This window comes from Marmota flaviventris, chromosome X, assembly GCF_047511675.1.
Source record: "Marmota flaviventris isolate mMarFla1 chromosome X, mMarFla1.hap1, whole genome shotgun sequence".
Lineage (NCBI taxonomy): Eukaryota > Metazoa > Chordata > Mammalia > Rodentia > Sciuridae > Marmota > Marmota flaviventris.
In genome coordinates, this window is record NC_092518.1 from 71,335,839 (window position 1) to 71,347,662 (window position 11,824).

The following is an 11,824-nucleotide window of genomic DNA, read 5'->3' on the forward strand; positions in this document are numbered from 1 at the left end:
ATGAGGAGGAAATGAAAAACAACAATGAAATTCAGTAAAGGGAGGTACTACCCTAAAGGAAAGGCCAAACAAAGGAGAAACCAAGTCAAGTTAAAAACCAAAAACAAATCAAAATGATTGGGAATACAAATAATATTTAAGTAATAACTCTGAATGTGAAAGGCCTACACTCATCAATTAAAAGACATAGACTGTGATTGTGGCTGTGGCTCAGCGGTAGTGCATTTGCCTGGCATGTGTGGGGCACTGAATTTGATTATCAGCACAACATATAAATAAATAAAATAAAGGTCTATCAATAACTAAAAAAAAAACATAGACTGGCAGATTGGATTAAAGAAAAATACTCAACAATATGATGCCTTAATAATACTCATCTCACAGGAAAAGACATCCACAGACTGAAAGTGAAAGGGTAGGGAAAAATGTATCACTCACATGGACTGCAGAAACAAGTAGAGGTTTCCATCCTCATATGAAATAAAGTAGACTTCAAGCCAAAGTTAATCAAAAGGGATAAAGAAGGACGTTTCATACTGCTTAAGGGAGTCATACATCAGCAAGACATAACAATCATATATATCAAACAAACCTTTGTCAACTACAAGAAGCAAATTGACCACACCATAATAATACTGGGTGACTTTAATAGACCTCTCTCTCCAGTGAATAGATCTTCCAAACAAAAACTAAACAAAGAAACTATAGAACTCAACAAAACAACAAATAATTTAGACTTAACAAACATATATAGAATATTCCATCCATCAATGAGCAAATACACTTTCTTCTCAGCAGCACATGGATCTGACTCCAAAATAGACCATATGTTATGCCACAAAGAAACTCTTAGCAAATACAAAAAAATAGAGATATTACCTTGCATTCTATCAGATCATAATGGAATGAAATTAGAAATCAATGATAAAAAATAGAAGATATTCCAACATCTGGAGACTAAATAATATGTTATTGAATGATGCATGGATAACAGAGGACAACAGGGGGGAGATAAAAAAATTCTTAGAAGTTAATGAGAACACTGATATAACATATCAATATCTCTGGGACACTATGAAGCATTGCTAAGAGCTCATTGCATTAAGCTCATTCATTAAAAGAAGAAAAATTCAACAAATAAATGACATGACATTGCATCTCAAAGTCAAAAGACAAAAAAGAACAAACCAACAACAAAAGCAGTAGAAGACAGGAAAAAATTAAAATCAGGATGAAAATAAATGAAATTGAAACAAAAGAAACAATTAAAAAAAATGACAAAACAAAAAGCTGGTTTTATGAAAAACTAAAAAAACAGACAAAACCTTAGCCACCCTAACAAAAAGAAGGAGAGTGAAAACTCACATTACTAAAATTCATGATGAAAAAGGAAATATCAAGACAGACACTATTGAAATACAGAAGAAAATGAGAAACTATTTTGAAAATTTATACTCCAATAAAATAGAAAACTGCAAAGATACTGACAAATTTCTAGAGGCATATTATCAAACCAAACTGAGTCAGGAGGACATATACAATTTAAACATATCAATTTAAAGCAAGGAAACAGAAGACACCATCTAATGCCTACCAACCAAGAAAAGCCTGGGACCAGATGGATTCACAGCTGAGTTCTACAAGATCAACAAAGAAGAATTAACACCAATAATCCACAAATTATTCCATAAAATAGAAAAGGAGGGAACACATTCAAACTTATTCTATGATGCTAGTATCATCCTGATACCAAAACCAGGAAGAGACACATCAAGGAAAGAAAATTTCAGACTAATGTCCCTGGTGAACATTGATGGTAAAATTCTCAATAAAATTCTGGCAATTAAATACAAAAACATATTTAAAAAATAGTGTGACATGGTCAAGTGGGGTTCATTCCAGGGATGAAAGGTTGGTTCAACATATGGAAATCAAAAAATGTAATTCATCACATCAATAGACTTAAAGATAAGAATCATATGATTGTATCAATTGATACAGAGAAAGCATTTGACAAATTACAGCACTCTTTCATGTTCAAAACACTAGAAAAACTAGGGATAATAGGAACATACTTCAACATTGTAAAAGCTATCTATACTAAACTCAAGGCCAACATCATTCTAAATGGAAAAAATTGGAAGCATTCCCTCTAAACACTGGAATAAGACAGGGGTGCCCTATTTCACCACTTCTATTCAACATACTTCTTGAAATTCTAATCAAGAAATTAGACAAAAGAAAGAAATTAAAGGAATACAGATAGGGAAAGAACTCAAAGTATCATTATTTGCTGACAACATGATTTTATACTTAGAGGATCCAAAACACTCTACCAGAAAACTTCTAGTAGCAGCATATAAAATCAATACTCATAAATCAAATGCATTTCTATATATTAGTAATGAATTCTCTGAAAGAGAAATTAGGAAAGCTATCCCATTCAAAAAAGCCTCAAAAATAAAATAAAATACTTGAGAGTCAATTTAAAAAAAGAGGTGAAAGACCTCTACAATGAAAACTACAGAACACTAAAGCAAGAAATATAAGAAGATCTTAGAAGATGGAAAGATCTCCAATGCTATTGGATAGGTAGAACAATATTGTAAAAATGGCCATACTACCCAAACTTCTATACAGATTTAATGTGATGCCAATTAAAACCCCAACGTTGTTTCTTATAGAAATAGAAAAAGCTACCATAAAATTCATTTGGAAAAATAAGAGACCCAGATTAGCCAAAGTAACCCTTAGCAAGAAGAGTGATATAAGAGTCATTACAATACCAGACCTTAAACTATACTACAAAGGTATAGTAACAAAAACACCATGGTATTGGCAACAAAATAGACTGGTAGACCAATGGTACAGAATAGAAGATGCAGAAAAACCTATATAAATAGTTATCTCATACTAGACAAAGGCACCAAAAATATACATTGGGAAAAAGACATCCTCTTCAACAAATGGCGCTGGGAATACCAGAAATCAATACACAGCAAAATAAAACTAAACCCCTGTCTCAAACCATGCACAAAAATACATTCAAATTGGATCAAGAATTTAGGAATTAGACCATAGACCCTGTGCCTAATAGAGGAAAAGTAGGTCCAAATCTTTATCACATCAATTTAGACCAAAACTTTCTTAACAAGACTCCTATAGCACAAGAAATATAATCAAGAATCAATAAATGGGATGGATTCAAACTAAAAAAGCTTCTTTTCAGCAAAAGGAACAATCAATGAGTTGAAGAGAGAGCATATATTTTGGGAGCAAATTTTTGCCACAAGCACATCAGATAGAGCACTAATCTCCAGTACATATAAAGAACTTAAAAAATTTAATACCAAAAAAAAAAAAAAAAAAAAAAAACGATCAGTAAATGGACCAAGGAACTGAACTTCCCAGAAAAAGAGATACAACCAATCAACAAATAAAAAAAAAATGTTCAACATCTCTAGTAATTAGAGAAAGGCAAATCAATACTATATGATGATTTCATCTCATGCCAGTCAGAATGGCAGTTATCAAGAATACAAGAAACAATGTCAGTGAGGATGCGGGGTAAAAGGCACACTTATACAATGCTGGTTTGAATATAAATTGGTGCAACCAATCTGGAAAGCAGTATGGAGATTCCTTAGAAAACTTGGAATGGAAGTACCATTTGAGCCAGCTATCCCACTCCTCAGTCTATACCAAAAGGACTTAAAAACAGCATACTACAGGGACACAGACACATCAATGTTTATAGCAGCTCAATTCACAAAAGCTAAACTGTAGAACCAACCTAGATGCCCTTCAATAGTTGAATGGATAAAGAAACTGTGGTATACACACACAATGGAATATTACTCAGCAGTAAAAGAGAATGAAATCATGGCATTTGGAGATAAATGGATGGAGTTGAAGAATATCATGCTAAGCAAAGTAAGCCAATCTCAAACAACCAAAGGCTGAATGTTCTCTCTGATAAGTAAATTCTGATCCATAATGGGGTGTTGTGGGGAGGATGGAGAAACTTTGATTAGGACAACGGGAAGTGGGAAGGGGAGGGGGAATGGGGGCAGGAAAGATGATGGAATGAGATGAACATCAGTACCCTAGGAACATGTATGACTGCACATGTGGTGCGACTCTATACCATGTACAACCAGAGAAATGAAAAGTTGTGCTTCATTTGTATACAATGAATCAAAATGAATTCTGCTGTCATGTAGAACTGATTAGAGCAAATAAAAAGTAAAAAAAAAATAAGACGAAAAATAATAAAGGAACAGAGCTGAAATAAATTAAATCAAATTCTCAAAAAATGCATATTACGATTAAAAATGGAGTTGTGTCTTTGAAAAGATCACCAAAATCGACAAATATTTAGCTGGACTTACGAAGGGAAAAAAGAGACTACCCAAATGATTAAAAGAAATGAAAAAGGAGACCTTACAACTGATACCACAGAAATCTAGAGGATCATTAGTGTTTGGTTTGAAAAACTATAAGCAAAAAATTGGAAAATTTAGAATAAATGGCTAACTTTATGACAGTTATGAGCTACTGTAATTGAACCAAGAGTATATATTTGAAAGGTGAATAGACTAATAACAAGTAATGAAATGGAATTATTAATAAAGTCTCCCAACAAAACTACCCAGGACCAGAAAACTTTATGGCTGAATTTTATGAAATTTTAAAATAAGAGTGAATATGAATGCTTCCCAGTATATCCCATAGAATTATTCATCTGTGATGAATAATGGAATCCTCTAATTCATACCACAGTAAATGAATTTGAAGGACCGAATGTCAAGCAAAATGAGTCAGTCACAGAAAGACTTCTGAACTAATGCCATGAGGCAGCATTATTCTGTTAGAAAAACTTTACAATGAGATGACAAAAAGATGAAATCTAAAGATGAATAACCCTGAAGGATGTAGATGCAAAAGTTCTTAATAAAATACTAGAAAATAAAATTCAACAGTGCATCAGAAGGATTATACATCACCATTAAGTTGGTTTTATTATGCAAATCAATGAACTTAATTCATTATCAACTAAATGAAGGATAAAACACATATGATTCTTACTAGATACAGAAAGTACATTCAATAAAATTCAACATTCATTTTTAAAAATTTTTTATTTGTTCTTTTTAGTTTCAACATTCTTTATGATACAACATCTGAACAAATTAGTTATGGAAGGATCAATAGACAACAAAATAAAGGTTACATGAGAAACTTATAGCCAACTTTAATTGAACCAGGGAAAATTTATTTCACTTCCTCTAAGATTTGGAACAAGACAAGCATGTCCACTTTCATTGCTCTTCTTCAATATAATACAAGATGTTCTAGTCAGAGCAATTAAGTGAGATAAGGAAATAAAAGGCATATTAATAGGAAAGGAAGAAGTCAAATTGCCCTTGTTTTCAGATGATATGGTTTATTCTATTCATAGAAACACCCAAATACTACACCAAATGACTATTAAAACTTTTAAGCAAACTCAGTAAAGTAACAGAGTATAGCATGCATATATCAGTAGCTTTTCAGGAAATCAATAATAAATTTGCTGAAAAATAATTTAAGCAATACCATTCACAGTACACACACACACACAAAAAAAAAAACATACACACATACACATGACACAAACATAATACCTAAGAATAAACTTACCTAAGGAAATTAAAGATTTCTGTAATGAAAATTACAAAATGCTGATGAAAAAAAATGAAGAAGACACAAATGAAAAGACTTTTTATGCTCATAGTTTGGAAGAATTAATATTGTTAAAATGCCCACACTGCCCAACATATCTACAACTTCAATGCAGTAGCCACCATAATGCTAATGGCACGCTTAATAGAACTTGAAAAACAGCAACCCTAAAATGCATAAGGAAACAAAAGCTAAAAATAGAGCTACCATATGATCCAGCTATTCAACTTCTCTTTATGCATCCCAGGGAAATTAAGTCAGCATACAAAAACTATGCCTCCATAACCATGTTCATCATGACACTATTCACAATAGCTATGATATGAAATCAGCCTAGGTTCTCATCAATGAATAAATAGATGGACAAAATATTTTATACACACACAGAATTTAGTATTATTCAGCCATAAAGAACAATCATCTTGGCATTTGTGTCAAAGTGAATAAAACTGAGCAACATCCTGTTGAAGCTAGAATTAGACAGGCAGTCAGTATAGATAGGTAAGTTGAGTCAGGTGGGATCAAGGAGGCCAATTTTGAGTGAGTCTAGGAAGTTGGAGACTGTCCCCTGAGGGATTGAAATGTTAATTCCTTCAGAGCCCTTCCTCCATCCTTATCAAGAACAAGTCCCTACTCCAACCTGTTGCCAAGGTAACCTGTCCCAGGAATTGCCCTCTACCTACAGGGAGCTATAAGGTTGTTAGTGTGTCCTGGGTTTCACCATCCTGCCCTTCCCCCTTCAGCCCACCTGTTTCCCACCTTTTGGCCGTCCCACCAGCATCCTGGGCCTAGTCACTTATACAGGAGGGAAAAAGATAAGGGAAAGAGGGAAGGAGAACAAAGGAAGCCTAGGACATATAAAAAAGGGCAGAACACCTGGCTTCTTGGGATATCAGGATACCAACTATGGCCCCCTTCTCCCTCCCAGGAGAAGTATATGTTACCCCTTTTTAAATAAACCCTGCTTTATATGCTTGCCTTGTCTTGCTTCTCTAATGTTCAAACTTCAACATGTGAGGAAGCAAGATTTGTCACCGATAACCGGCAGTATCACTGTCAAGAAAAATAATCCAGACACAAGAAGACAAATATCACATATCCTTTCTCCTATTAGGAAACTAAAAAAAAGTTATGTTAAAATAGAATAGTGATTACTAGGTTTTGGAAAGAATGCCTCAGGGGAGGAGGAGATGAAGGTGGAAGTAGTGTTGTTGGACATCATCAATGGATGCTGTTTGCTTATATGGAAACCTCACACTGAATCCCATTAATATGTACAATTAATGTTTGTTAAAAATATTCAAAATTCCACTACAATGGATATAATAGTATTCTGGAACAACCAGGTGTGGCAGTGCATGCCTGTAATCCCTACAACTCAGAAGGTTGAGGCAGGAGGATTACAAGTCAGAGGCCAGCCTCAGACACGGAGAGAGGCCCTAATCAATTTAGCAAGATCTTATTTCAAAATAAAAAATTAAATGGTGTGGGAGTGTATCTTAGTGGTAAAGCACCTCTGGATTCAATCCCCAGTCCCCCAAAAAGAAAAATAAAACTTAGAGAGTAAATTTAACCTATATAGTAAAAGCATTACATAGTGAAAACTAGAAAACCATGGTTAATAAAATTAAAGATAAAAATAAATACAATCCCATCTTCATTGATTGAAAGAACTGTTGTTAAAATATCCATCCTAATGAAAAGTATCTACAGACTCAATGCTATCAAAATTCCAATGAGGGCTGGGGCTGTACTTAGTGCCAAATCTCTTGCCTAGCATGCATGAGAAACTGGTTTCAATCCTAATAATAAAATGGAAACAAACTTGAAATTATAGAAAAGTAGTGAAGATCATGTTAATATTTTTACACTTGATAATTTATGGATTTTATTTTTTAATATTTGTTTAAGGAACTGTTTATATTTTAATAGAATTTATTATTTGGCATATGTGACAACTTTCTGTAGTTTAGTATATGGTCATTTTTGCAAATAATTTCTGTGAAAGCAAATCAAGTTTTTACTTGTTCCATGTATGTTGTTTTCATGTTGTTTTTGCTGTTTTGATGAAGATGCATAGTCAGTACATGTCCAATAAATCAAACTTCTTAATTTTCTTGTTCAACATTTCTATGCCCTTAACAATATTTTTTTAATCTCAATTGCAACAGATTTGCATTTACTATTTCAAACTTTGCTTAGAGATTCTTAAACATTTTCTTTGCAATTATGTCAAAGATTTTTAATATCTTTAGGATAATTTTAAGATTGTTTCTTCTTGAGTGAATTAATTTATCATTAGTTAATAACTTCTATTATGTTTTATACCAATTTAAATTTCTTTATAATTTGTTTATTTTCTAGGTTTCCTAGAATGAGAGCATCTTGTGTAAATGATTTTTTTGAAGTATTCTTTAGTGAATCTGAAAGGGAAAGAATGTAGCAAGATTGGACAGTGGATGGATCAAGACAAAATGTGCTTTCAGGAGATACCTGTTCTCAGTCTATTCCCAAGGGAATCTTCAGAATTTGAATTGCATAAGGAATTTGCATTTTCTTAAGGAAGCACCCTTGGTTTGTATAACCTCACATTATTAAGTATTAGGATCACCCACAGGGTTTACATTATCTCTCTTGAGTTAAGGCAAAATCACTGGGTAAGGGTTCAGGTTAGAGCTATTAGCAGTCAAACCTATAGCAGCTGGAGTGCTACGTTGGTAAAGGGAATCTGCTGGGCATTCCAACAATATTTGCTACAGTTCTATTATAGTATTGCAATAACAAATGTCTTTTATTACGGCCCTGGGGATTGAACCCAGGGCCTTGAGCATGCGAGGAAGACACTCTCCTAGCTCAGCTATATCCTTAGCCCACAGGTATCTTTTAATTTATAATTTTCTCCTTGGTATATCTTTCCCACTTATTTAATTTTTATTTACTCACTATATTGTTAGTATATAGTATGTATCAGTTGTTCACACTTTATAACTTAAAATTTTTAGCTTATTGAACTGAAAATCTCTGTCTTTATCAGATGGGTTTAATCTTGTCATATTACCTGTGAATAATGATATATTTGACTCATTTTATACATAACTTTTGTGTTTTATGTTTACCAGACTTCATATCAGCATCTTCCTCTATTTATGACTTATTTTTAATAAATAGTATTTTTCTATTTTCCCCTTTAATTGGATTTTAAAGTACAACATTGTGAATACAAATATGAGTACAAAATAGTGACTTAGAATATGTTTTTGACCCAAGTTTGAAACCAGCTTAACTATTTAACAGTTATAACTCTGGCAATTCAATTAACTTCTGAATCTCTGATTCCTTCCTCTAGAGTGTAGATTATAGTTGAATCTATATCATCGTGAGAATAAAATGACTATGTGTAGTGTTTAAAACATTAGGCTTACTCTGTGATAACTATTATTGCTATTCATATAGTTATAAGGTTTAATATTTTGTATTCATCAATAAAATATATAAATTTAGAAAACATCTATGGCTTCCTTAAATCTCTGGATTTCTGATGTCATACCATTTTCCATGTTATTATTGTCTAATATTTAGTTTCATAAAATTTTTTTCACTCCCAATATTATTCCTTACTACTTTAGATTATTTTTATAGGCAATACCTCTATAAATTATTCTAAAGTATATGATTTTCAACTTTCCATTGCTTATTGTATTCTAATATGAAATTTAAACATAATTTCCATTTTGCTGATGTGTACCTTTTTTTTTCTTTTTTACCTTCCTTCTATTGAATCACAATTTTTCAGGTACATGATTTATCTTTCATGTTGTTTCAGGGAAGACGTTTACACATTTTTTTCTACTTAATAACTGAACTAAACACTCTTTGGGCCTCTCATAGTTGCCCACTAATCAACCATTAAAATAATGCTAAATATTTTGGACTTTTCTTAAAAAGCTTCCCATAATTTATATAACACAAACTATGTTGCAGTAATGAAAAATCCTAAGTTTTTTTATTGTCTTACAAAACAAAAATTTCATTCTTTTCATTGCATTTTTATTAAAATTGAACTGGAGGCTTTTGGGCACTGATGCTAATGGAGTGCCTATTATTTGGGAACTTATGGATAACCTTAAATGAGTAGAAGTAATGAAAAAGCAAGGCAAAATGAAGGCTAATTCTTGATTATTTCATTTAAATTATATATTTCTGATCATATTTAATTGGTCAAAGCAAGATATATAGGCACACTTAAATACAAAGGAACAGGTAATCACAATTTTCTCATATGTCTAGTGTGATAAACAAAAATATATGTTGAAAAGTCCTAAGACTGATCACACTAATATTTTATTATAAGTTTATGTTGGTAGGGATATTACCCCTTCAGGGCATTCTCTATGCTCTTAGTTACAGAAGTATCTCTGCAGTGTGCCTTTAATTTGCTTTTGTGAGGGATTTTAAAAGTTGATTCCAATTGAGACCAGATTATATGTTAATCTCATAACCTAAGATTCTCATTTCACATAGCATCATGATATTAACCCTAAACTTGCATGTTGTACAAATGTGGATTTCCACTTTTTAAATTTTTAAAAAAATATCTTTTCACTTAAAACTAGGTAAGGACAATTTCTTGTTATTTTCTCTGACAAGTGGGTAGAATATTTCTGGTCCCATTTTCATAGAAGGTTCAAATCTTCCAGATTTTAATACTTATACAATGTTCTCCATTTCATTCTGCCTAATGCCCAAGACCATATATTCTGGGTTTCTGTGGTTGTTAAAACACAAACTCTCAGCCATTATTACTTTTGATTATGTTGATTCATTTTTAATTGCTGTAGCATCTGTTAATGTATTTAATTTTCTGGATTTTTGAGTATCCTCCTTGGTTTCAACTACTAGGGATTTCTCTTACATTTTTCCTAACTCAGTTATGAATTAAAATTTTGATTTTCTGTTATGTATTACCCAGCATTTCTATGGATTTTTAGGTAATGAATGTTTTCCTCTGGCCAGTATACCACTTGTATAAAAGTTCATCTATGCTACATCCTCAGTAAGTTTATTTCTTCATAAAATAAAACTGAAGATATTTTAAATGCAAAGCTTTTTATAAATCAAACAGGGTGATTTATACTGCATCAGATGCTGTCATTGTAATTTTTATGCAGGAATATCTGTCCCAAGGTGCCATTTTTTTCAGAATTGTGGTGAGCCGTGGTTCTTCCTGATATAAAAATGTATATTCATTTTATGAGTAATCTCATGTTAGTGACTAGTATAGATCAATTAATGTTTGACATATTTATTGGTGATGAACTTTTTCAAGACTGCAATGCATTGTGTTATGATTTTTCTGTGATATGATTATTTGCAACTCATTAAAATCTGTGATACGTGCATGGCTTAATTCCTTAATGTTTCACTTTCAAGAAATGAGGTTTAGGTCACTTGAAAAGGGAAATCTCATTGTAAATGCATAAACAATACCCTTTCTGGATTGACCAATTTGCCCTTGAACTATCAGAACTGGGGGATTCTAAGCAAACTGGTGTTTGAGGATATATTTGTTGAATAAATAAATTACTCATTTGAAATATTTTAGTATTAGAAGCTACATTTAAAGATACTAAAAATGAAAGTTTTGGAATAGATTTTTTCAAAAATAAATTATTTAAAATACCTAAAAACAGAAAGCATGTGAATTCAAATCTGTTTTAGATAAAGAAAATAGAAAATAGTTGTCTACTTACAGAGCCTAAACTGATACTCACATATTTTAATCTACTCCCTCACATTTAAAATGAGGTTTCATTAATCTGAGTTAAATGCTTCTGCATTTTCCTTTTATAGTCTTTTATTTCAAATTCCAAGTTCTAGTTTAATCTTAGATAAGATCTTACTTTATATCTTCATATGTGTTCTTCCATTTTTTAAATCTCTACCTATTCTTCACCTAACACTTTTCCCCAATCCTTAACAGCAGCAGTAATAATCTTGTCTGCAGAGTTCATTATACTAAAAATTGACTGCAAATGGAGGAAAGCTACTTGAGGTGGGAAACATCTTACTTACCCATCCACTATCATTCCAAAACAATATA